The sequence below is a fragment of the Patagioenas fasciata genome, chromosome Z (genome assembly GCF_037038585.1).
Source record: "Patagioenas fasciata isolate bPatFas1 chromosome Z, bPatFas1.hap1, whole genome shotgun sequence".
Taxonomy (NCBI): domain Eukaryota; kingdom Metazoa; phylum Chordata; class Aves; order Columbiformes; family Columbidae; genus Patagioenas; species Patagioenas fasciata.
In genome coordinates, this window is record NC_092560.1 from 34,530,754 (window position 1) to 34,554,350 (window position 23,597).

At 41.5% G+C, this 23,597-nt stretch overlaps 1 protein-coding gene across 4 annotated transcripts in view; it reads left to right on the plus strand.

Annotated features, from left to right (window-relative positions):
* The first annotated feature begins 1,374 nt into the window (after positions 1-1,374).
* SPIN1 (spindlin 1) overlaps positions 1,375-23,597 on the plus strand; it is a 61,709-nt gene continuing 39,486 nt past the window's right edge. Inside the window, exon 1 of one of the 4 annotated variants that reach the window (XM_065860286.2) lies at positions 1,375-1,490. The gene's annotated coding sequence lies outside the window, so the exon portion shown is untranslated. Of the gene's footprint in view, positions 1,491-1,683; positions 2,004-2,707; positions 3,147-23,597 lie in introns of those variants that run through there. The other 3 variants (XM_065860285.2, XM_065860283.2, XM_065860284.2) reach the window with 3 other exon arrangements.

The window sequence follows — 23,597 nt, forward strand, 5'->3', positions numbered from 1 at the left end:
CAAACTAAGAAATCCCAGATGTGTACTTAACCTTTAAATCCTATTATCCTTTCCCCAAATCAGTTTCAATTCTTGCACTTCAAGTGTACATGAGGCTCTTAGCCACACGCAAAAGCCCTGGACATAGCAATCCTTTAGGGCTCCCTTGATGAATGAAGTTAGTCTTACAATGTTCCAACAGAAAAAGTCATATCATGTCATAACACACTTCCCAAGCTCTACTTCAAAAAAAGCATCCATTTGATTTGTGAAGGCAAACTGGGCCCCAAGCTCTTCACCTCTTTTCATTGATGAATGAATGACTTGTCAGAGAAGAACATCATCTTACTTACTGATGCTTCCCATTTTGTTGTCAGTCTGAAGCTACAAATGGCTCTTGAAAGTCTATTCTTGAACGATGTACCAAACTGATAGACTAGGCTTTGATGACACTATATCATGTTTTCATCAGAACGTCTACTGATGATCTTACTTTTTTTCTCTCCTATGATTAAGGATTTACACAGAGCTTCATCTGAAAATTTGTTACATCTTACTGAATTTCCTCGTGTTCAAATCCATCTAATCATCCACATTTCATTAATTAGAAAATGCTCTCCATGAGCTAAGCAGCTTGCTGCTTCTCTTCTAGATGCCTCAGTACTGAACACTAATTATTCAGTAGATGACACTGTGGTCTAGCTATTGCTGAACAACAGTCTTAACTACTTGAAGGCTCTCCATCAAGGGCCCTCTCAAGCATTCAGTCCACTGACAAAACCCGGGAACACCCAGGACAGTCCATCAAGATGATGTAAAGAACTTGTAACCATTGTAACTTGTAACTTATATTCAGCTGGGACTTCCGGACTGTTCCCCCATGCCCTTTCTTGTTTCATAGATGACATGTTTTTAAAGGAATTCTCCAAGTTTTGAAGGAGCTACTCCTTCTCCACCCCAGTAACAGTGCCTCTCTTGAGCCAAGAAGACAACTGAGTGCAAAATGCAGTCTTCTGTTTTTCTTTCAGAGATCATGCTATACACAGCACACCTAAGAGCCTCTATTACTTATGAACACTTTGCCTAGCCAATCAGCCTTTAGGTACCTGAACACTTTCGGGCTGCTCTGTGCAAACACAATCACCAGCACTTCCTCAGACCACACGAGCACTGAGGGCTGGAAAATGACCAGGGATACGGCAAAAACACGCTGGAAAACGCTGGGGATCCTGAAACCCGTGGGACTGTCAGCCATAGCCCTGGGCGCCAGGTAGGCCGCGGCCTCCAGGGCTGCCTGGGGAGGAGCCGCTGCTGGTGAGCGGTTCCGCCGCCACGGGCCGCTGCGGCCCGCCCGTGAGGCGGCGCTGGGCGCTGCGGAGAGCGGGCGGGCGGGGGGGGCGTGGCGAGGGCCGCCCGCCACCCCGGGGCCGGGTAGGCCGTGTTCGGAGACAGCCCGACAGCCGGCCGCCCGCCGGAGGGCTCCGGGCACGGCCCGCAGCTCCGCCGTTACGGTGGGTAGCGGGCAGGGCGAAACCGCTGCGGGGCGACGGCGGGTAGCGGCCTCAGGCGCGCAGGCGCGCTGGGGTCGGTGACGGCGGGCGGGGCGGGGGAGCGCGTCCTCCGCTCCTGTCGCAGTTTGGGAGCTGCAGTGCGCCTGCGCGGCGGGAGGCGGGGGGGGGGGGGGGGGGTAGGTAGGACGGGGGAGGAGGGCGGGGCCCGACCCTGTGTTTTGAACGGCTCGATGCGGGTGGTTCACTATTTGGCAGGAAGGTGAGGAGGCCTCTATCCTGGCGGCGAAGCTCGCGTAGGGAGAGGGGGCTCCAAATGTGGCAGAGGCGAGCAGGAGGCAGTGGTGGCGGCGGCGGCGGCGGAGGGGGGCAAACGAGACAAGGGGAGCGGCCGTCCCCGCTGCCGCCGCGGAGGAGCTGAGCGGCCTGGCAAGGCAGGGGGCTGCGGCAGTGGCTGCAGCGCTGGCACCCCCGGGCCGCCCGCCTGGCACCCCCGGGCACCCGTCCCGCCGGCAGGTGAGCGAGCGGGGAAGGCGGGGGAGGGGAAGCGGAGGGGGGGCTGGGGAGGGAGAGCGCAGCCTGTCGCGCCGCCCTTGGCCTGGCCCGGCCCAGTACCGGGCAGAGCCGAAGGGAGTCGCTGTGGGGGGAGCCGGAGCCACCACTCCCTGCCCAGCCTTGCCTTCCTTCCCCTCCCCCGGGCCTGACATTATGTAGTCACCCGTGGCGTCCAGATCCTGCGCCCCCTCCTCCGCCGTGGTCCGCGCCCGTCCCGCCCCCGCCTCAGCGGCGCGCCCGGAAGCTGCGGGAGGCGGGCGGCAGCGGGGCCCCCCGGGCTCGTGTTGCCGTCTGTGCTCTCCCCCGCAACGCCCCGGCTGCTTGGCAACCCCACCCCGTCTGGGCTCCGCGGGGGCTGCCGCCCTCTCCTGGCACAGGCCCCGCTCAGCAACCACCCTCCGTTCCCTGCCGGAGGGGAGGCGTTGGGGCCACGGCGATCCCCCCCACTTCCCCTCTGCGGAGCTATTGTACATGGACTGGGGCCCGGCGAGGGGCTGCCGGCAGATAAACCTCCCTCTCGGCAGCGTACGGGGGAGGCGGGGGAAGCGTGCCCCGGCCCTCCCTCCCTCCCTCCCCACCCCGCTGCCGCCGCGAGAAAGCGGGCCGAAGGGGGCGTGAGTGCGGCGGCGGGTCCGGGCCGCGCCGCGGCAGCCGGAGCGGGAGCCGCCGCCCCGGGCTGGCGTAGCGGGGCTGCGGGCAGCGCTGCCGCGGTGTGAGGCGCCGCGCGTGTGCGTGTGTGCGCGCTGCGCTCGGGCTGCGCTGGATCCTTTGTCTGCCGCTTGCCGCTCCTCCCTCCCTTCCCTCTGTGTGCCTGCCTCTCCTCCCTCCTCGCCTTTCTCTCTCCCTCCCTTCCTTCCCCTCTCTCCCAGACTCCAAGCGCTGCTGCAGTTGCAGGTTTGTAAATACTGGACCAACACACACACAACATGGCTGACGCTCGCCCTGCTCCTTCACCAGGGTCTCCGCCTTCTCCCTCAGTCTCCGCCGCTTAGCCTCTCTTCCTTTTAGGCTTTTGTCTCTTCCTCCTCCCCCCTCATCTCCCATCCAAAAAAAAGAGGAAAAATAATTCACCCTCCTTATTGCGCGCATGGCGGGATTTCAAGGGTAAGGATCCTCGCTTTGGAAGCTTTCTCCTTTCGTTTTGCTGTTAACAACAAAATGAAACCTAAAATCAAAGGGGACTTGGGAACGTGACAAGGCCTGGGGCGAGGGAGGAAGAAAGGGAAGGAGGGGGGAACTGGGTGAGACCAGCCGAGAGAGGCTTGATTGGAATGTGCGTATCTTTTTCCCTTTTTGGGTGGGGGGAGGTTGATGCACCAAAGTGCTGGCAGAGACGAAATACTGTATTACACTTGCGGAATGATCTAGGTCCATTTCATTTCAGGATGTAGTTTGGTGTAAGGTATTAACTCAGCACAGTCACATTAAAAATACCTGAAGTAGTTATGTCAGAATAGGCGTTTTGTAGATAAAAACTGTAGTATAGGCTTTTGTGATTTCTCTGCATTCCATGTGTCTCCTTCTCAGTATCCTAAACCAGCTCACAAATCATGGGATACAAAACTAGAATTCACACTTGCCAGGTCTTTGTGTTGCTAGTTTTCTCTTGCAGATTAATTTGCCCTTGTGATGGCAATAGCACAAACCAAAGCATTTCCTTTTTGCTGCAAGGAACGCTCCTGCTTTTCAGATTTTTTTTTTTTTTTTTTGTGATAAAGGCATGGCATTGTGAACTTAAGTGAGCTCCCAAACTGAAACAAGACAGCATGCTTCTGACCTCTCCTAACACAAGGCAAATGCTCAGTTCAGTGCCCCCCACCTGAGTTATTCAGAGCACCCCCTTCTGGCTTCCATGGATATGGTTTGGTTTTTTTGCTTCCTTATGACATAAAACCAAAATAATGTTTGAAGGTAGTTTGTGTAGCATATCTAAAGCAAACTGCCATGGGACGGATTTATATTTATCTTGTAACTTAGGGTTGAATGCTGAACGTGCTAAGACATGATGCTTTACATTGCTTTCTAGGCATGTTACTGTAATTCATAGTAAATGTTTCATTTTTCAAATATTTAAAGACATGGTTTTTATTCAGTCTTATACCCATGGATAGCTATGGCTTCTGTTAATATCTGAGCACTGCCCTAAAATAACGGATGTTCTAGCTCTGTCGTCTTTGTCTGCTTTGCTTTGGAAGCTTCTAGTGGAGAAGCACTGGTATGGCATAATGTAACAGCTTTTACTGAGCTAGAAATAAGTATGCCACTTCAATGCTACAATTAAGTATTGTATATTAATACTTATGATCTGCTGTTTCTTCCATCCCCACTAGCAACTGTTGAATAGCTGGTGAGGAGAAAATAATTTGTAATAATGAGTTTACAACAACATAAAACTTGAGTGGAGTCATCCAGGTTACAAGATGGTTTTGGAATGTGTATGTGCGTCATGGCTCCTGAACCAACTGTACTACTTCTAGATGGAAAAGTCCAAGCTAAAGTCTGTAACTTGATCTATCAGTACATTCCTGAAGCAGTGACTTTTTTTTTTTTAACATTTAACAACCTGAAGGCAATGGTGGTAAAGCCACTAGAATAGTTTACCAGTTGTAGCTAATTAGTCATTCATTATGATAGCCATTGAATTGGAATTGTTGCTTTCTTACTAGAAGTTTGAAATGTGCTGAGCTGTGCAGCTCCTCCCTCGGAATAGGCTTTTGGATACTTAAGCTGATTCTTAGACTGAAGAGCTAAATTAGAAGAAAAAAGGCTATCCACAACACGCCTATTTAAATAATGGGTCACTTTAAAAATGGTCATGTTTCCTAACTCTTTTACTCTGTACTTTCATTGCTATAAGTGAATATTATTCTGTAAAATTCAGCTCTGCTTTCTTAGCTTTGTGAAGCTTCTTGTTTATAGTATCTTTGCTATAGCTTGCAATTTTGTTCTTTTCTCTGACACCTAGCAGATTTTTCTTTCTGTCTTGGTTGTGTTGATGAGTTGGTCAAAAATCAATGTTGTATCTCTTAATATATCGTAAGGGGTTGATCTAGTTGAAGAACTTGCCAAATCTGTTTGTATTTGGTACCACTAAGTGAAGACCCACCAGTATTTTTGTCATTGTGGGCAATGCTAGGCTGTGTTTAACCAAATTAAAACCCAAATACCAGCAATATCTTGTTTTCCAAAACTTTTTATTTTTTCATATTGTGAAGTGAGGCTGAGGAAAAAGACTGCAACAAAGGCAGTCTCAGTGAGCAGCTTGCTGCAAGGTGTTACAAATTAACCAATTTCTTTTAAGAAGCAATACTTTTCAATGAACTTTGAAGTAAATCATGACTCAGGATAGTTCTAGGTATTTATGAAATTGCCAATTAAAATATAAAGTTCTAAATGTAGTAAATACTACTAATTCGCTTTATGCTTAAATACTTTTTGTATGTCTTTTCTCTATCCATCGGCTTCTTAGCTTTTATCTTTCCTTGCTATCTGTTGCCAAGCTGCACTCTTTGACATGTTCTGATCTGTAAACATCTATCTGATGCAATACCTGTTTTAAAGTGGTGTGGGATCTTTTTTTAATGTAACGCATGGTTTGCTTAATGTTTGACAAATGAAAGATTTTTCAGTAAGATTCTGTTTTCTTTTTAGAATTAAGCCTGTAGCTGTAGACTTTTCATGTTTTTCTTTGGTTTTCCTTGCCTTTCCCTAAGTATTAGAAAGATCAAACTTGACTTGGTGAAATGCCATGAGAATGTTGAATCAGTTTTCATCATCTACAGAAGCAAAGTGTTTTAAAAACTATCTTTCGAAAGTTATTCACTGAAGCTGAGCCAAGAGAGAATCGCCATTATGAAAAGTTGTTTCCTGTTGTGTGATTAAATAGCTGGTTTCTCATACGAGGTGAGAGAGAGTCTTTTCGTTTGTTGTTTTTCTCGTTTTCCGTCTCTTACTTTTCAGAGTTCTGTGGTTTTGTGATTGGAAGGCAAATGCTGATCTTTCTTTACACTGGTTTTCTTAGTGACTAGTTTCTGCATATCAAGATGCATCTCACTTGCTCTCTAGATAATACTAAGATGTCAGCATACCAGGTGCCTCAACGAAATGGAGAATGTGACCTTCCTTGTATAAATATGCAGAGTGCTTCCCTCTGCATCTGTGATGTGGATAAGTGTAGTTCCTTGAAACAGTGTAGTTAATTCATTTTTATTTACAAACAGTTGATTCTAGTGACAAAGAGGCCTAATCACCAATACATTTCAAACAATGGTGAAATAATTCAAACTTGTGCTTTCACTATGTGGTGGTTGCAGTTAACTTTCTGTTGTAGTGGAAAATGTGAAGTTGCTGATGGCATGAGGAATTCAGGAGGTAAATTAATTTTACTACCAGATTATGGAGAATGGTTCTAAAAATCCAGACTACCTTTTTGTGTTTTTTTCCTCTAATGTTTCTTGTGTGTTACATGAGGTCTTGTTTGACTTGCTTACTTGGAAACTTTATTGAAATGGTTCCACAAAGTGCTGAAATGTATAGAAATTTTTCTGAAATACATACAAATTGTTATTGCCTGTGTTAACTACTAGCTGTAACTATTACCTACTCATATTCTAATCTTTGCTGCTATTGCATGGTGGTTGAGATGTTGAAATATTTTCTGGTTTTTTTTTTTTTTTGAGATCTGCTTGCAATATATTGTACGCTGTAAGTGCTTACAAGTAGGTTTTCGTAGTCTTTTTGATAAGACTTTAAAGCTTACAGACTTTGAAGAGCTGATTAGCTCTTGGTTTGTTTTGTTTGCTTGATTTTATTTTTTTTAAATCTTGTGAAATTTTCAAATGGTATTTGAGGTCTGCACCTACAAGTACTGGTACCGTGGATACTTACTTTGAGAGTAGTACTGTGGTTTTCAGTGTTTTATTGAATAATTATACAGAATGACTGATGAACTTTAGACCTTCAGTTCCATATAGTAGTTTGAACAAAATGAAATTGTGTCAGTTTCTTCTTTGTGTTTTCCAGTTTTTCTCACATTGCTGAGTTATGGTGGCCTTGCGCAGGGAGAACGCTTTATCATGGTGACCAGCTGTTGAGTCCACTTGCCGTCTTTGAAGTGATCTCTTCAATTCTCTTCTGGCCCAGCTGTAGGCAGATCAAATTCTTTGTGTCGTAGCTGCTGGTCCCCTTCTAACAGTGCCAGCTGCCTCAGCTGAAGGGTCCTGGCTTCGGTCACTACAGCTGTCTGTCTTGAGTGGTGTGTGGTAACCTAACTATTTATTCTTAATGCTGGTTTCCATGGTGGTTGGGTTTACTGTCAGTGTTGGAGAGCCTGTCTGAAGTTGAAGACTTTTATCTGCAAGTTTGCAAGTGCTCTAGAATTGAAGTGCTCTAATAAAATGTGTTGCTTTCTTTAAGGTTACTGGTGGATCTTCATCCTTTTGTTGGACAGCTTCATGATGGTTCAGAGGTAGTCTTCAATCCTGAGATCCCAATCTTGGCAAAGTAACTGTGACTTTGGGAGTAGCCAATGAAGATGATGGTTCCCTCTGAATGTGTACCTCAGAGGCTTTTCTTGTACCCTGTCCATTGTTGCTTTGTTTTTTCTTCTAGATTCCTGTTAGAGCAGAACAGTTAATTAATACAGGTAGTGTTTGTAAGTCTATTCTGTTTTAAAGATTACTGTGCTAACTAGATTGCCAAGCAATGTTATACTTAATGTCTACCACTGATACTACTTCTTAGAACTCTACCCAGATGTGGCTAGTCATGTATATCTGGAAACAGTCAAGTCTATTACTTTTTCATTTTATGTTTGCGTAGTAAGTTGTTCTAGCTGGTCTATGCCATCATGCTGAGGTCTGTAAGATTTCACCTGTGTAGGCTTTAATTTTTTTTTTCTTCTTAACTTGTATTAATCCAATTTAAATGTAAAAATGAACTTTACTAGATTGTAATCTCTACCCTAAGTGGGTAAGAACTGTAAGATTTATTAGATGTCAGACTTCTGGTCTGGTACTTATTAAAATAAAATATTTCGGTTGCAAAACTCATTTTCCTAATGTAGTATTTATGTTCCTTGCATAGAGTTCTTCCCTAGTATGCTGAGCAAAGGTAGCTGCAGTCCAATGTATAATCTTACGTTTGCTGTTGAGATTTTTAAATATGGAAGTACCCAGCTTTCTGGATTTAGTGTCAGTTTTGTGAGCTGAATAGCACAGGAGAAGGCATGCTCTAGAATAGTTCCCTGGTGACATTTCTGTTAAGTTTTCTTAGTAACCTTCTCCAAATGCTTGACAAACAATGTCTGCTAAAATTCAGTACAGTGCTTGGGCTGCTAGTATGCAAAGGTAAGTACCTGTTGTATACTAGCAAGTGTTGTGTCTGTTCTTCTGCATGTCTGGAACTTACCTCTCATCTTCAACTTGAACTGTGAATGTTTGCAAGTTAGACTGTCTTTATTCAATTTTCTAGGAATGATAAAAATAAAAGTGATGCTTGGAGATTGTAGGTTAACTTGTGTAATTATACTTGGAAGACAGTTGGCTGTGTCTGTATGATTCTGGTCAGTTGCTTGCCTGTTCTGTTATGTAACTGTGTGTGTTTTCCATAATGATCTGAACACCTAAAGTGACATCAGAATGGGAGCAAATATGTTTAATTTATTACTTCCTTCTGAAAACTTCGCAGTTGCAGAGAGCTTTATTAAATGGACAATGACTTTTTTGTTCATTAATCCCCTTCAGAAGATATTTTTCTTAATGGTGGAAGACGACACACAAATTCATTAATGATGGTTTTGCCATTGGTGGAACTACAGTTTTGTGAGATATGGTTGGTCAAAATCCATGCTCTGACAAAGAGTATATTAAAAAAGAAAGCGCTTAACAGTAAATTCTGCCTTTCATGTGACTTCACAGAAATGTGACTTTTAAGTGCTTTTGGAGTTACGGAATATTCAAGTGTTTGATATACTTGGAAACAAGATTGTTGGAGACTTGTTGACACAATGTTGGTAGGCAGGGATAGTGTTCACAGTGATGGTCCTCAGGGTCGTCTCTACTTCTAAAGGGTGGAAGAAAAGGCTTCTCTAGGAGTGAATAGGGATAGAACTACTTTGTAATCTTGATAGTGCAGGAGTGCACCTTGGGTGAATTACATCTCTTCATCTTCTGCACCTCTATTTTGTCGATAAAAGCATACTTTATTGTTAGGTGCCAGCTGTAAGGCAGAGAGGGCAAGCAGACTGTCTTCTGGTTCACATGTTTTCCCTAAGTGTTCAAACTGGGCGGGGGAAGGTTTTCTCCCACCCTCAATTACACCTGTATGTATCCCTGTGGCTTGTATGGAAGCACATGAGAGAAATTTGTTATTTCATGTCATGAGGAACATGTGGCTCTATTAATAATGGATGAAAAGTACATTTTTAGAAGGTTATATATTGCTGTGACCTTGGTGGGGAGCCACGGTGAAGGAAGCATTGCATTACAGATAGTTTTAGGCTAGATATTTCAATAATGGAATTTATATGGATTCATTTGAGATGGATTTTTTGTTTTGTTTTTCCCCGTATGTATAATATTAATTGAAGGAGGAAAAGTGTGGAAGGGTGAAGTATTGCTGTGAATAAACATCATCATTTTTCAGTCATACTTAGCCCTCTAACCATGTGTCTAGGAGACTGTGTTTGGGCAAGGGTGGCATAAGGTTAAATATAAAGCAAAGAACAGCCTGAAAGGCACGGGCGTGGTTGTTTGTTCTTGTGCGTGTGATCTGTAGGACAGACTTCTAGAAAGCCTCACCTGCTTTTATGAGGAAGGATATCTTACCTCTTGAGAACCTGTTTTCACTGGAAGATACCTTTTTGCCTTTTTGAATTTCTTTCTCCCCTTCTCTGTTCCTCAGTTGGGTAGACTCAATGTTTTTTAAAGAACTATGGGACAATTTAGTCCTCTCTGCAAATAAGTATATGCATTTCAAAACGGAAAAAGGAATGTGTTGCGGGGGGGGTGGGGTGGTGGTGGTTATCACCAATACCTAGATTGATGTAAAATCTCAGGAAATAAAGTCAAACATTTACATTGGTGAATCTAGTTCAGGTCAGATAAAAAGCTGCTACGTTAGTTGATGGGGTCAACAGAAAAGACACAGATGCCAACAAAAGGGTGCAATTTACTGTCTATTTCAAGGCATTACAGGGAAAAAAATTGCATTTAGTTAAAACAATAAGCTTATTACACTCTACTTTTGAGCAGTGAAGACAATAAGCATGGTAATGCACGTAATAATTACTATGTAAGGTTAACTAAGAAGATACCTCACCAGTTGCTCTAATAGTTTACCATCATCCAGATCCACAGCTGCAGCCCTGGCTGCAGCAAGGGTTTGGAGGACCTGACCTAGCTATTGGGAGGTCCTGTGTGGTGTGTCCACTCGTAGGTGAGGTCTCCAAAATTGCTGCAAGAGGGTCCAGCTTCTATACAGTTCAATAAACATATTTCAAAACTTGAAGTGCAGAAACATGTGGTGCCACCTGCCCACCCCCCCCCCCGTTGGATTCTATCCAAAGCCTGGCCAGGGCTCAAGGAGCAATACATGGGAGTTTCTCTCTTTTGGTTTTAACCACATATTTCTTAAAAAGGCCAGACATCTAGTTTTGCAGCCTTACAACATGCCTCTAAATGAAGAAGGGTTGATCTGCTGGTTATCATTACACAATAAGTGTTACAGCAGAGGTTTTATAGATTGGCATCAATATATATATTCATACTAAATTAGATCTGTAATATGTGGCATATGCAATTCTGTGTATACTATATATATTGTTGGATTGTGGGGTTCTTCTAGAGGTCTACTTTAGTTCAAGGCCTGCTGTTCAGGCCTCAGTACTTAAAAAGCTTTCTGGAGAGAAAATTAGATTATGAAGCTAAAAAGAGAAAAGTCTACCTGTTGCTGCTGCAAGTTCTCACTCTGAAGTTCTGTCTTGATTAATTAACTTACTTTATTCACTTCCATTCCTGATCCATACACAGTAAACTAATTTCAAAGCAGGGTTTTGATCAGAACTTATGAAAGGCTAAGGAAAGCATGTTTGCTGTGGGACAAGCAAGGTATGGTAGGGAACAAGTGTCTTCAAGGTGGTTATAATTCTTAAAGTCTTGGCTTCCTCCTTGCCATCATTTTGTCACCTTTCTGCTACTTCAGAGCAAAAGGAATTTGATGTTTATGCAGATTTTTTTGAGCAAAAATTTTCATAAATTCCTGCAGGTGTTCCCTTAAAGTACATTTTTTTCATGGTCCAGTAAATTAACTTTTCAGAGTATTTGAAATATGTGCCAAGATCTTCTGATTAGTTGCATGAGTATGCAGATACCATACCAGTTTCATAAGTAATACTTTGTGCATTTTTCTTCCATGTTTGAAAAGCACCAACAGTATGAGGATTGTTTTGTTCTGATGTCTCTACCACTTTTAAGGCAAGTTATTGGTTTCACAGCTTGATTTTTCTCTCCCTGTTGTCCCACCCCTTCTGCCTCCTCTAGACTTTACATATGCAGGAAGTGTGGTGTTTTCCACCAAAAATCTGAGAAACCTGGCTGTAAGCAGAGAGAATACCATGTAATGTTACAATGCTGATGATTCTTATCATTTGTAGAAAGAGTATGATCAGCAGTTTAATAAGTTACCATTGTCCTTGCTGATGAATCCAGTATTGACTACAGTATTTAAATTATTACTATTACAAATCTAATACATTTTATTTACAGCTATACTACTCTTCTATAAGTAGCAATTTTTGTTTTGAAGTACTGTTCTTCCACTAACCCTCCAAATTTATCAAAACCCACATATTTAGCTGTAGCTAGAGTTCATAACAAAATGCTGAATTTTGTTTTCCATGTCTTGATGTTACTACATATTACAACTTTGACATCCGTTGCAGCTCTTCACCAGTTAAAGCTGATAATCTGTTTAGGTTGAGATTTCTCTTAACATTGTAGACAGTGAATATTCTGCAGTTGGTCTGTAAAACTGAAGATCACATCATTGGGTAGTAGTCATAGCAAGAGACCTGCCATTCCAAAAGCTTTCACTTAAGTGACTCATGTTTCCAGTATAAACAGGTATTTAAATGTGTTTGTATGAGAACTGCTTTAATCTAGGCTATAATGGCTGAAAGTAAAGAAAATAGGTAAGACAAATGCAGTTCGTCGCTGGTTGCTCAGCTTTTTCAAGATGCAGATTGAAGACAAGGAATCGTTTTTCCTGAGTCACCTTTTTATGTGTGTGTTTTGTGTGGTTTGTTGGGGTTTTTTTTGTTGTTTTGGTTATTTTTCCTCTGATCATTGCAAAGATAGGATGAAAATTACTAGTGATTTACTTTGTCTATTGTGTGCTGGTTTGACTGAAAGTGAGTTTATTTTCTTCATGCAGTTAGAAACTATTATTTTTCATAGGTAGCACTTTTTCATGTTTGCCTTTAGTTTGAGAACAAGAAGGTAACACCCTGGCACAGAGTTAATGTTTTTCTTCAAGTAGTTTTGAGTTGGAACAGGGAGAGTGTAAGAACTTGAATGTCGTCTCAGTTGTTGGCTGGGAACCAAGGACTTTCGTGAGTGCTCTGCCCACAGGTATGAGGCAGCTAGGAAGGGCAGCATGGATGGGATAGACTTTGACTGACATACAGGCTGATCCATAAGAATATTCCATACCATTAGCATCATGCTTGCTATTTAAAAAAGGTTAGGTTTTCCAGTTGAGGAGGTGGAGACCCATCTAGTTCTGCTCTATTTCGTTGGAGTTCCATTTGGGAATTTGTTTAGTTTGGCCTTTTGGATTCTACCATTTTTGCAGTAGTCTCTGGGCCTTGCTGCCTTGTTCTGTCTCTCTGGGATCAGCTGTTCAGGGGCACAGTGCTCTTTTTCTTCCTGGCACTGGCTACTCGGTACAGATGGAATTCATGGGAATTGCACTGAGTATTTTTATATTCTATTTTCCATTATGTGTATATATATATGTGTGTGTATATATATAGTAGTAGTAGTAGTATATTAGTAGTATTTTGTGATTTTTTTGTTAAACTGTGTTTGTCTCAATCCTTTTTTATTCTTTCTCTCCCATTTTTATTCTTTCACCTGTTTGATGGTGGAAGGTGAGGGAGTAAGCAAGCAAGTATTGTGGTTAGATTGCTAGCTCAGGTTAAACCACAGGATCATGCCTATAAACTTTTCTTAAAATCAGATCTATAGGGAGAAATCTTTCTATGCTTTGAGTATGGTCTTAGGGTTTTTATATCAGTGTGATGGTATGTTTTTGTTTGCAAGATGTTACTGTTTACTCTTTCATTGCAGTAATTCCTAGGAAAGCTATTTGTCCATTTTCTTGTGACAAGAGAAGGCCTTGATTTAGCCAGTAACTTCAATATAATTCCTCCCTGTACTCCCAGCTGATTTAAGAAAGAGAACTATGTTTTTATTAGAGACAGGCAGCATTTGTGTCTAACAGTTAATGCCTCTGATTTATTCAACACTGTCTTGTTATGATTGTAGTTACTGTGGTGTTGATAATGGGAGAAGTTTAGATGCATTTGTCTCAAATCCATGAATGAACTGGCTTGTATTACAGCTTGTCATAGATTTGGTTGTATACAGAGCTAATGTGGGTAACTGCATTTTCTAACTTGGTCCCTCTAAGTGTTTTGTAGCCCTGCTTTTTCATCATGTTTGTTTGTTTGCTTTTCTTTTAAGTGCTGAATTACTACTTATTTGTCAATATCCTTAGTGTTTACTTGAGATTAATAACAGTTATGTTTTGACTTTGTAATAATTGCTGTGAATAATAGCTTATCTGACTAAGAATTTTAAATGCTTCTGTGTTTTGTCTGTCTTTAAAACTGGTAGATACTTGCTATAGAACAAGTCTTAAGAATTGATGTATCATTTTCTTACTTTCCCCTGCACTGTTTTTGGTGTTTTCTGGCCATTTCCCCCAAATTGGTGGCCTGCCATTGCTCATCTTGAAGACAAATAGTGACTATATCATCAATAAGTTATAAAAGAGTTGCAGAAATTTGATGTAAACTGTTATCTCTGAATACAGGAAACAAAATACATTCTTTACTGTGGGCCTTTGTGAATAAAGTTGTAGAAGCCTGCTGCATTAGAAGAAAAATGTTTCAAATATGTCCACAAAAATATTTGCTCTTGTATAATTGTTATCATAAATTCTTAAGCTGGTCTTAGGAAAATATTTTCATTATCCTTATTGTCAATTTATTGTTACCGTGGTGTCTTCTCAGTGTACTAGGCTCTAAGGTCTCAGAAGACATGTCCATGATCTACATGCAACTGGTGAGCTAAAAAGCTTGAAAGGTCTGTCAAATGGTAGATTGCACTCTCCTCCTTCCCCCCACCCCGCCCCTCTTTAAAATGTGATGTGAAACTTACATTCCCTCAATGTTGGCAGGTGTGTGTAGCAGTGTTAGTAGCCTGTATTGCTGGGAACTGGCTGTTGTCACTAAAAGATTAGCCAGCCTCCTAAAGAGTTGTGAACCCAAGAGTTTAATTTGCCATGATGAATCAAGCTAACAGACTTGGGTAAGTGCAGTAACTTTGTGCTCCACTACCTTCTAACAGCAGCATTAGGTATGTTAGCCCTGGGCTTGCTCTTCCAGAATGTTCAGGTGATCTGTTTGACTTTGGAACAATGTTTCTCAGACTAATACAACAGCAATTAAACCTTGTCTTCAGACAAAGGCTGGTGGCCCAAGTAGCCCCTGTGAGGAGACATAAGCAGAGAACAGAGAAATGTCTTTTTCAAATAAACATCCCCCTGTCTAGTTTCTAGAGACCTGTCTTTCTAACTTTTACAAAACCAAACTGAGTAAACTTGCTACCGTTGTAATAAACTGTTTGGGTCAACTCCATCCGTAAAACCATAAGGACAAAATACTTGCATTACAACATTTAAAAGTTCACTTGCAGTTATCATAAAATGGTAGTAAGTATATGACTTGTGTAAGATGCTGCTGTTGTATCATGGGCAGAGTTAATTTTTGTGCATATGTTTGTGTGTGTTTGCTTGTTTTTTTTTTTTTACTCAGGGAAAGAGGAGGATATGAATAAGGAGAAGCTAAGCTGCCTTATATTTACTATGATGTGAAAGTGTACAACTTAAAGAAATTACACTGGCTTGTGACAACTTGTTACCCTTATGTCTGTGCATTTTTTTGCCATATGGTTAACTGCAAGGTACTTTGCAGTGGACTGAACAATTAGGAGCGAGTTAAAATTTACCTGTGGATAAAGAGATGCAGGGAAGGTTCTTCTGGCTTTAAATTTAGTACTAGATCAGTTCTTCAAATTTTTTATGAAAGCATTATATTGTAAGATTTCTTGAAGCCTGGATGGCTGTGTGTTTATTAAATGATCAGTCAACAAGTTGGAACATACAAGGTTTAGTCAGTAAGTAGTTTAGTATTGCCTGTAAAAAGAATTATGTAGATGCTTGAAACAGTCATTGTGCTTCAGAGTCCTGGTATATTGTGTGAAGTCACATGAAGAATTGTAGCAATGGGGTGAAAAGAAGTGAAATCATATCTTAATGTTATTAAGTAAGATAAACTTTACTGTTGTTTTTAAAGCTGTTTGGCTAAACTCTCGTGATGGTTCCACAGTAGGAGGACGGAAGAATACTGGAATTGAACGAGGGGGTTTTTGCATAACATATTTAATGGTGTGGCGTTGTATGGGGCATGTTTTCTGCCATTGAGGGGAAACTGTTGTTCTTCTAATATTTAAAAAAAAAAACCAGAATGATGCTTTACTTAAATCATATGAAGAGAATTGTATGGTGTGATAAGTTCATTTTTCTTTTAGGGCCAGGATTATCATTCTTGTAGATGACTGGACTATCTACATGTAATAGAATTAAGTGTTAAGGCTTGTAATAAAAGAAATAAAATTCACCAACTTAACAGAGAAGTTCCAATGTATTTGCCGGTATCTCGGGAATTAAGGGAAGAGAAAGCAGAGGGGCTTCTTTTCAAACAAATGTGACTCATAGAGCAGAGACATCAGTTCAGTCTCCAACTCTACCAATACAGAGAAACATCCTTTCGTAATACTTTTTATATGAACAAGATCTCATTAGATCACACTCTTGCCTTTTCCTGTTTTAAGTATTACACTGGATTAGTAGGAGACCTCAACATAGGAATTTTATTGTAGCCAGCTTCACAGGCAGACAGATGCTAAATGTAATGTAAATTGATAGTTTTAAAGTATATAATTGTGCAAGCTGGGTGCTAAAACAGGTGGTCTGGAGAAACTCTCATTGACATCTAAACCTGGGAAAGTTAGCTTTTGTTTTAGAGGACTATCAAGACCCAGTCTCATGTATTACTGTTTTGTAAGGAGGTGAAACTCACATGCCTAAGGCTGAATTACAGTAATTTTTCATTTAAAAAATGCAATACATTGCTAGTGGAACTAGCTACCATGAGCAATATTTGTGCTTCCAGTGTATGGAACATGCCCACCTAATGTGTTATTCTATTTCCCTAGAGACCCATTATAACATTTGTGAAATGAATATTCTCCCCAGGTTTTTATCATCTTCTGTAAATTTGTCCAGGTGAATTCCTAATGAAGATTTTTAAGGTCAATAAGTGGTTTTCTTGGCATGTACAAGAAAGCTAAGACACCAAAAGTATCCCTGTCAGAGTTGTAGATCTGCACCTTCTCAAATCAGCAACCCACTAGACTGATAAAAGATTTCTGAACTGTTCAGAGGCTGATGATTATCTTAAAGTGACTGCCTGAGCTACTTCCTTGTTTCTGATTTTAATTTAGCAGAAACATAAAATTCTGTACACTGAGAGAGCATGTCTGAGGCTCTTGACATAGACATCTTTATCTCCCTCAGTTTTGGAGTTACTCATTTCCTACTCAGAATTAAAAGCCCACCTTCCACAAGGGCTTCTGATGGCCCTCTAGAAAGAGTTGGATTTGTGGAGAAGCTCAAGATGGATTTTGCAGTACTTAGATCCTACAATAGCATGAGAGGGAGATGCTGAGTTGCGGAAAAATTAATCCAAGTGGTCAGTGCATTGTTCACAGCTGGAATATTTGGCCTCTAAAAGGATATTGACAATTCCTGAAGCATTTCTAATGCCAGTAGGTTTTGTTGTCACAGGTTGCATGCTATGTAGGGTAGATGAAGTCATGTCGTAATTGTGATCAAAGATACTATTGAAATAAGCAAACTATAAATGACAAGTGTTCCTGCTCTGAAAACTTCTTTAGCTGCAGAAAACAAGGAAGAAGCTCCTGTGTAGTTAGCAGTCATATACTTACATATCGCCAGAGCAATGAATAATAGCACAATATTATGTGATTGTCTCCTTTAGAAGGGAAACTGTGTCCCCTGTGTGCATAGAACAGTTGTAGGTCTACAACTGATAGTCTTAGTTATTTTGCAATAACTTTAACAATAAAATGGGAAATTTTTTTCTGTTTCTTTAGGAATGTTGCTGTATACCTCAAGACTGTCATTTATTTAATGTATGCAAAGTGCTTATCTGTCATACGTTATAGTAGTGTTTTGTGTTCAGCTGTATGTTGTGGGTGGATGTTTTACACAGGTTTGATGTAACAGCAATTTGAAATTTATTGAGGTACATCACAAGTTTAATAGATGATTTGTAACAAAACTTAGTGTTGACAATTAGTAGTGATTTAAAACAGTTCAGTGGGATTTGCTATAACCAATACAGCTACTTGATTACAGATTCAAGAATGACAAGGGTCACACTAAATTTACAGAGATAAATCAGGTCACATACACATGAACACAGATATATGGGTAAAAACACGTACATGCAGATCTGTAACATACACACAGGTGTGTGCATTAATCCATTGATACTTCAACATATGTGGAGGTATAAGTGATGCCCAAAATTTCCCTTTTGAGATTAGTGAAGTACTCGCTTATAATGTGTCAGCATTTTCAACGTGTGACCATTGAGTCTCAAGAAACCGATCTTTGCCCAGGGCTTCGTGGTGTCGACTCCTGAGGTGACTGGGGCAGTCTCACCTCAGGGGATGTGGAGCAGCAGCCACTGCCCCCCACAGAGCTCAACAGGCCCCTCACAGGGTTGCGAGATCACTGACTTTGGTAGGTATTTTACCACTCCAGACACACTTAATATGAGGTAATACTCTGGTGCTTTCCACCATGTCTATGTCATAAACTTTCAGATTGTACAGGTATCAAGGGAGGTGCAGGTACGTGGGGCTGTCAGGAGTGATGGGTGGAATGGGGGTCTCTCCCCACATGGCAGGAGCTCCAGGAGCACAGAGGGGGGTGCCTCAGGGTTCCCACTTGCTGCACTTGCACAATGGGATTTCTTCTCCCCAACATGCCTGACTGGCCCTGGTAGCCAGATGGCCATGGGACAACTGCAACCACCACACTGGTAATGTTCTTTCTGGGTTTAGAGCTGTTCCACCTTTTAAGCCCAGAAGGCGAAGATGTCACTTGAATTAACTAGTGTAGTTCTTTCTCTTGCTGTACGTAGTTGTGTATGCACGAATACACATGCTTGAAATCCAGTGCTTGTTTTCATTAGCTGTCTTCCTAAGTGTTTGCTGCTGAACAGTGAGGGAAATTAACTATTTTGCATTGCATATTCGCTAATCAAGGGAGAAAGGCTGGTGAAGTTAGAGCTAGTAAGGTGTTTGACAGGCAGGACTTCGCTTCTTATTGTTATTAACTAATTTAGGTTGATTTGCAGAATTTGATAAAATTAACTTACTTTGAATTGGGAGGAAATTTGAAGAACACTTCAAAATCCTGTGCCACCTCTTTTGTTCATAAAGTTGTGGCTAGTAATATAAGATGAACTGTATGAGCTGTTGAGTTTTATGTGTCGTAATGAAAAATACTGCTCTCATTTGAAGTACAAAGGCAGTAGTTTGAATAGTTTAACTGATATTTTAAATAATATTTTAAAAATGTTTTATCTTTTAAACTGAGAAACTGCAGTCTTCTTGCTTTCATGTGCCCTGTGTTTTAGTGTTGGCTGGTTAAAGCTATTGAATACTTAACTGAAAATTAATTATGACTTGTCAAATATCCATTAAAATACATTGGTGTAAGATTAGGGATTTGTTAGGGAATCTGTTCCCTAAGAAATTAAAAATGGGTTCATTTTTTGCATTTGGGACTGTGGAATGATAGTGTGGTTGGGGAATGCTTCTGAAGAAGGCATGTAAGGATCCTGTGGTATGGGGGGGACTGTGGTGCTGTGAGTCTGCCCATGGTTCTGTTTGTGCTGATATCTACTTAATGTTCCAATTTGGAAAGCCTTGTTTGCAATTGCTTTTGGCTGCCCAAGACTGGCGGTTAACACTTGCACCTCTTATTCTGGATGTGTGATTTAAGTTCTTTAAAGTGAACTTTTATTGAAACTTCAATCAAAATTCCTTAATTGTCTTCATGATGATGTACCTAGGAAAAAAGCTTTTTTTTTCCACAGAAAGAAACTGTAACCTTCTTGATGCAATACTTTAACCTTCAGATCAGAGAGGTGAAACTAAGGAGGAAGGACATAGTGTCTTTTTACTAATAGTAGCTAGTGAACTGCTAATGAAAAACTTCAACTCTGAAGAAATAAGCACTGGGCAATTCCTGTTCATGCATACTTAGCAGAGGCCCAATGGCATTTGGCAGCAGAGCTCTTTAAGTTCCCGAATAAGTTTTCTTACTGCCCAGCATTGTGTGGGCTGGATAGGATTGCAACCATAATTCAGTAGTGTGCAATTTGTTGTCCTGCTGAAGGCAACCAGTGAGACTTATGTTTTATTGTGTTGTCCTCTGTGTTTTTTGTAATGGTTTTGTTACTGACTGAAATGCAGAATTTTTCAGAGGTGATGGCTAAAAGTTATTTGTGACAAGTAGCCCTCAATGAAAAAACAGAAACCACATAGAAGCAGGTACTGCAGCTTGTCTTGCAAACAGACTAAGACAGAAAAAATGCTGCAGCGATCCCAAGAGAGTATTGGTATGAGGAGCTACGTATAAAAAGTTGGGCAGCTGATTGAAGTGGTCCGTGTCAGATGACTGTAGGATATTTTTTTCTAAAGCCAGGGTAAAATTTAAAATTACTTATGTAAATGTGAGGAAGACTGGAAGCTGAAGTCAGGAAAGGATGATGCAGTTTAGAAAGAAGTGAAAGACTTCTTGGTTGGATTGAATTCAATATTCCGGAGTGGCATATAGCTTTAGAAACTATCAATGACAGGTGGATTTCACAGGTAAAGTCAACTAACCAGTCTGGAGAGGTAACTGATGTGCAGTGTGTGTGGGCAGAGCCAGAGGTGCTGACCCTGGCGCAGACTTCTTAACCTGATACCCTCAATAGAGGTGCTTGAACATAGACAGCATCAATAGTCACTTGTGTTGTGTACTCCCTAAGGCTCAACTCTAAACCAGTTATTATTCATGTACTTAAAATGTTGAGAAATGTGAGAAGAGCAGAGCTCTTAAGAACGTGGAAAGAATTAATTGTATTTTTATGAAGAAAGTCGTATGTGGTTAGAGTGAATCGAATGTAATGGGTGCATGAGTTTAATATTTGCGTAGCTCTTATCAAATAGGAATGTGTTGTGGCAAGTTGCAAGGGTCCTACTAGAAAAAAAATATGAATAATGGCTTACATGCTTTAAAGAGCAAATTTTCTTAGAGTTGTGTAGAATAAAAGTGTTTTTTAAAAAAAAAGGTTAAAATTATTTAGGACTTTTTTTTTTTTTTTTTTGAACTTACCAAGCAGTGTCTACATGCAAAAAAAAAAAAAAAACTTTAACGTTTTTATTTCCAGGGTTTGATTTCTGAATTTGAGTTCTCTTAAACGTAATTTTTAGATAAGGTTCAAATGTTTTAGGTAGTTTTAAGAATGCACTGTATTGAATGCTGCTTCTTAACTTTGTGGTTAGTTTGCAGATTTTTAAAGTTTTTTTAACTACTCAAATATGAAATCTAATAAAAATATTACATTGTTATCTTGGAGCTTCAACAGCTTGGCTTACAACAGTTCATATTGCAGTCTGTAGTTTGATCACGGGCTGTGTTTTACAGTGATCTTAGTAGCCCAGAACCTGGTGAAGTAAGATCAAAGGAAAACTGTCTTATAGTTTCAACATGTTGTGAAGCAAGCTTCTCCATCAGATTTTATTGATGAAAAATATATGTATTTGGATTCTTGCGGCCGCTTTCCCTTTTGCTTAACAGCTCTTAGTCTCTTAAAAGAATTGGACGTCATAGTTTTTGGCAATTTTGAATGTATAAAGTGATTCCAGTATGACACAAGTGATGAAGTTTAGTTACAAAACATACGGAATTACACAGAATCACAGAATGTTAGGGATTGGAAGGGACCTCATAAGATTCTCTAATTCAATCCCCTTGCCGGAGCAGGAACACCTAGATGTGTCCAGGCGGGTTTTGAATGTCTCCAGAGTAGGAGACTCCACAACCTCCCTGGGCAGCCTGTTCCAGTGTTCTGGCACCCTCACTGAGAAGACGTTTCTTCTCATATTTAAACATAACATCCTGTGTTGCAGTTTATACCCATTACCCCTTGTCTTACCATTGGGTTTCACCGAGAAGAGCCTGGCTCCATCCTTGTGACACTCACTCTTTACATATTTATGAATATTAATGAGGTGGCCACTCAGTCTCCAAGCTAAAGAGATCCAGCTCCCTCAACCTTTCCTCATAAGAGACATACTTCACTCCCTTAATGGTCTTCATTGCTCTGCACTCTCTCCGGCAGTTCCCTGTCCTCCTTGAACTGAGGGGCCCAGAACTGGAAACAATATTCCAGGTGTGGTCTCACCAGGGCAGAGTAGAGGGGAAGGAGAACCTCTCTCGACCTACTAACCACCCCCCCTCTAATACACCCCAGGATGCCATTGGCCTTCCTGGCCACAAGGGCACAGTGCTGGCTCATGGTCATCCTGCTGTCCCTTTTCCCTACACTGCTGCCCAACAGGTCATTCCCCAACTTATACTGGAACCTGGGGTTGTTCCTGCCCAGATACAAGACTCTACACTTTCCCTTGTTATATTTCATTAAATTTTTCCCCGCCCAACCCTCCAGCCTGTCCAGGTCCCACTGGATGGCAGCACAGCCTTCTGGTGTGTCAGCCACTCCTTCCAGCTTGGTGTTGTCAGCAAACTTGCTGACAGTGCACTCTATTCCCTCATCCAAGTCAGTGATGAATATATTGAATAGTACTGGTCCCAGTACTAACCCTTGAGGGACTCCACTAGATACAGGCCTCCAACTGCACTCTGCCACGCTGACCACAACTCTCTGGCTTCTTCCCTTCAGCCCGTTCACAGAGTCCGCCTCACTATCCAGTCTTCCAGACCGCACTCCCTCAGTTTAATAGCAAGGATGCTGTGGGAGACTGTGTCAGATGCTTTACTGAAGTCAAGGTAGACCACATCCACTGCTGTGCCATCATCTATCCACCTGGTTATGTCCTCATAAAAGTCTATGAGGTTGGTAAAGCATGACTTCCCCTCGGTGAAGCCATGCTGGCTGCCCCTAATGACCCTCTTATCCTTGATATGCTTTGAGATGGCACCAAGGATAAATTGTTCCATCACTTTCCCAGGGATGGAGGTGATGCTGACTGGTCTATAGTTACCCTTCTTGCCCTTTTTGAAGACTGGAGAGACATTTGCTTTTCTCCAATCCTCGGGCACCTCTGTTGTTTCCCAAGACGTACCAACAGTGATGGAGAGTGGCCTATCAATGACCTCAACCAGCTCCCTCAGCACCTGTGGGTGCATCCCATCTGGACCCATGGCTTTATATATGTCCAGATTGCCTGATTGCTCCTTAACCCAGTCCTCATCAACTGAGGCAAACTCCTCCATTTTCTTGACTTCCTCTGGGACCTCAGGAGTATGGGGCTCCCCAGGACAGCCTCCAGCAGTGTAGACAGAAACAAAAGGCGGCATTCAGTAACTTTGCCTTCTCTGTATCTTCTGTCACCATGGCACCCACCTCCTTCATCTGTGGGCCTCCATTGCCTCTAGTGTTAGTTTTATCTGCCATGTATTTGAAGAAGCTCTTTCGCTTGTCCTTGACCTGTCTTGCAAGGTATAATTCTAAGAAGACCTTAGCTTTTTTAGTTGCTTCCATACATCCTCTGACAACAATTAATTACAAACCAGTTTTGATCTGTGTTAAAATTGTCACTCTTAATTATTTGGCAATTATATTTTGCTGCTGCATGAAGTGTTGATAACACAGGCATGATATCCAGCCTCTGAAAAGGTTTATGGATTTTACTGTGTTAAGTGGCAGAGATGTTCAATTTCATAACTGCTGGGTGTCATCCTGCTAATTCTATGTAGGACTTCCTTCTTAACATCTAGTTATGGTGCTTTCTAGAAGTAGTCCTCTGACCACTTGTGAAGTCAACAAGAACATAGATGTGGCTTGCTTTAGCTGTTAATGAGTTAAGTATTTTTAAACTT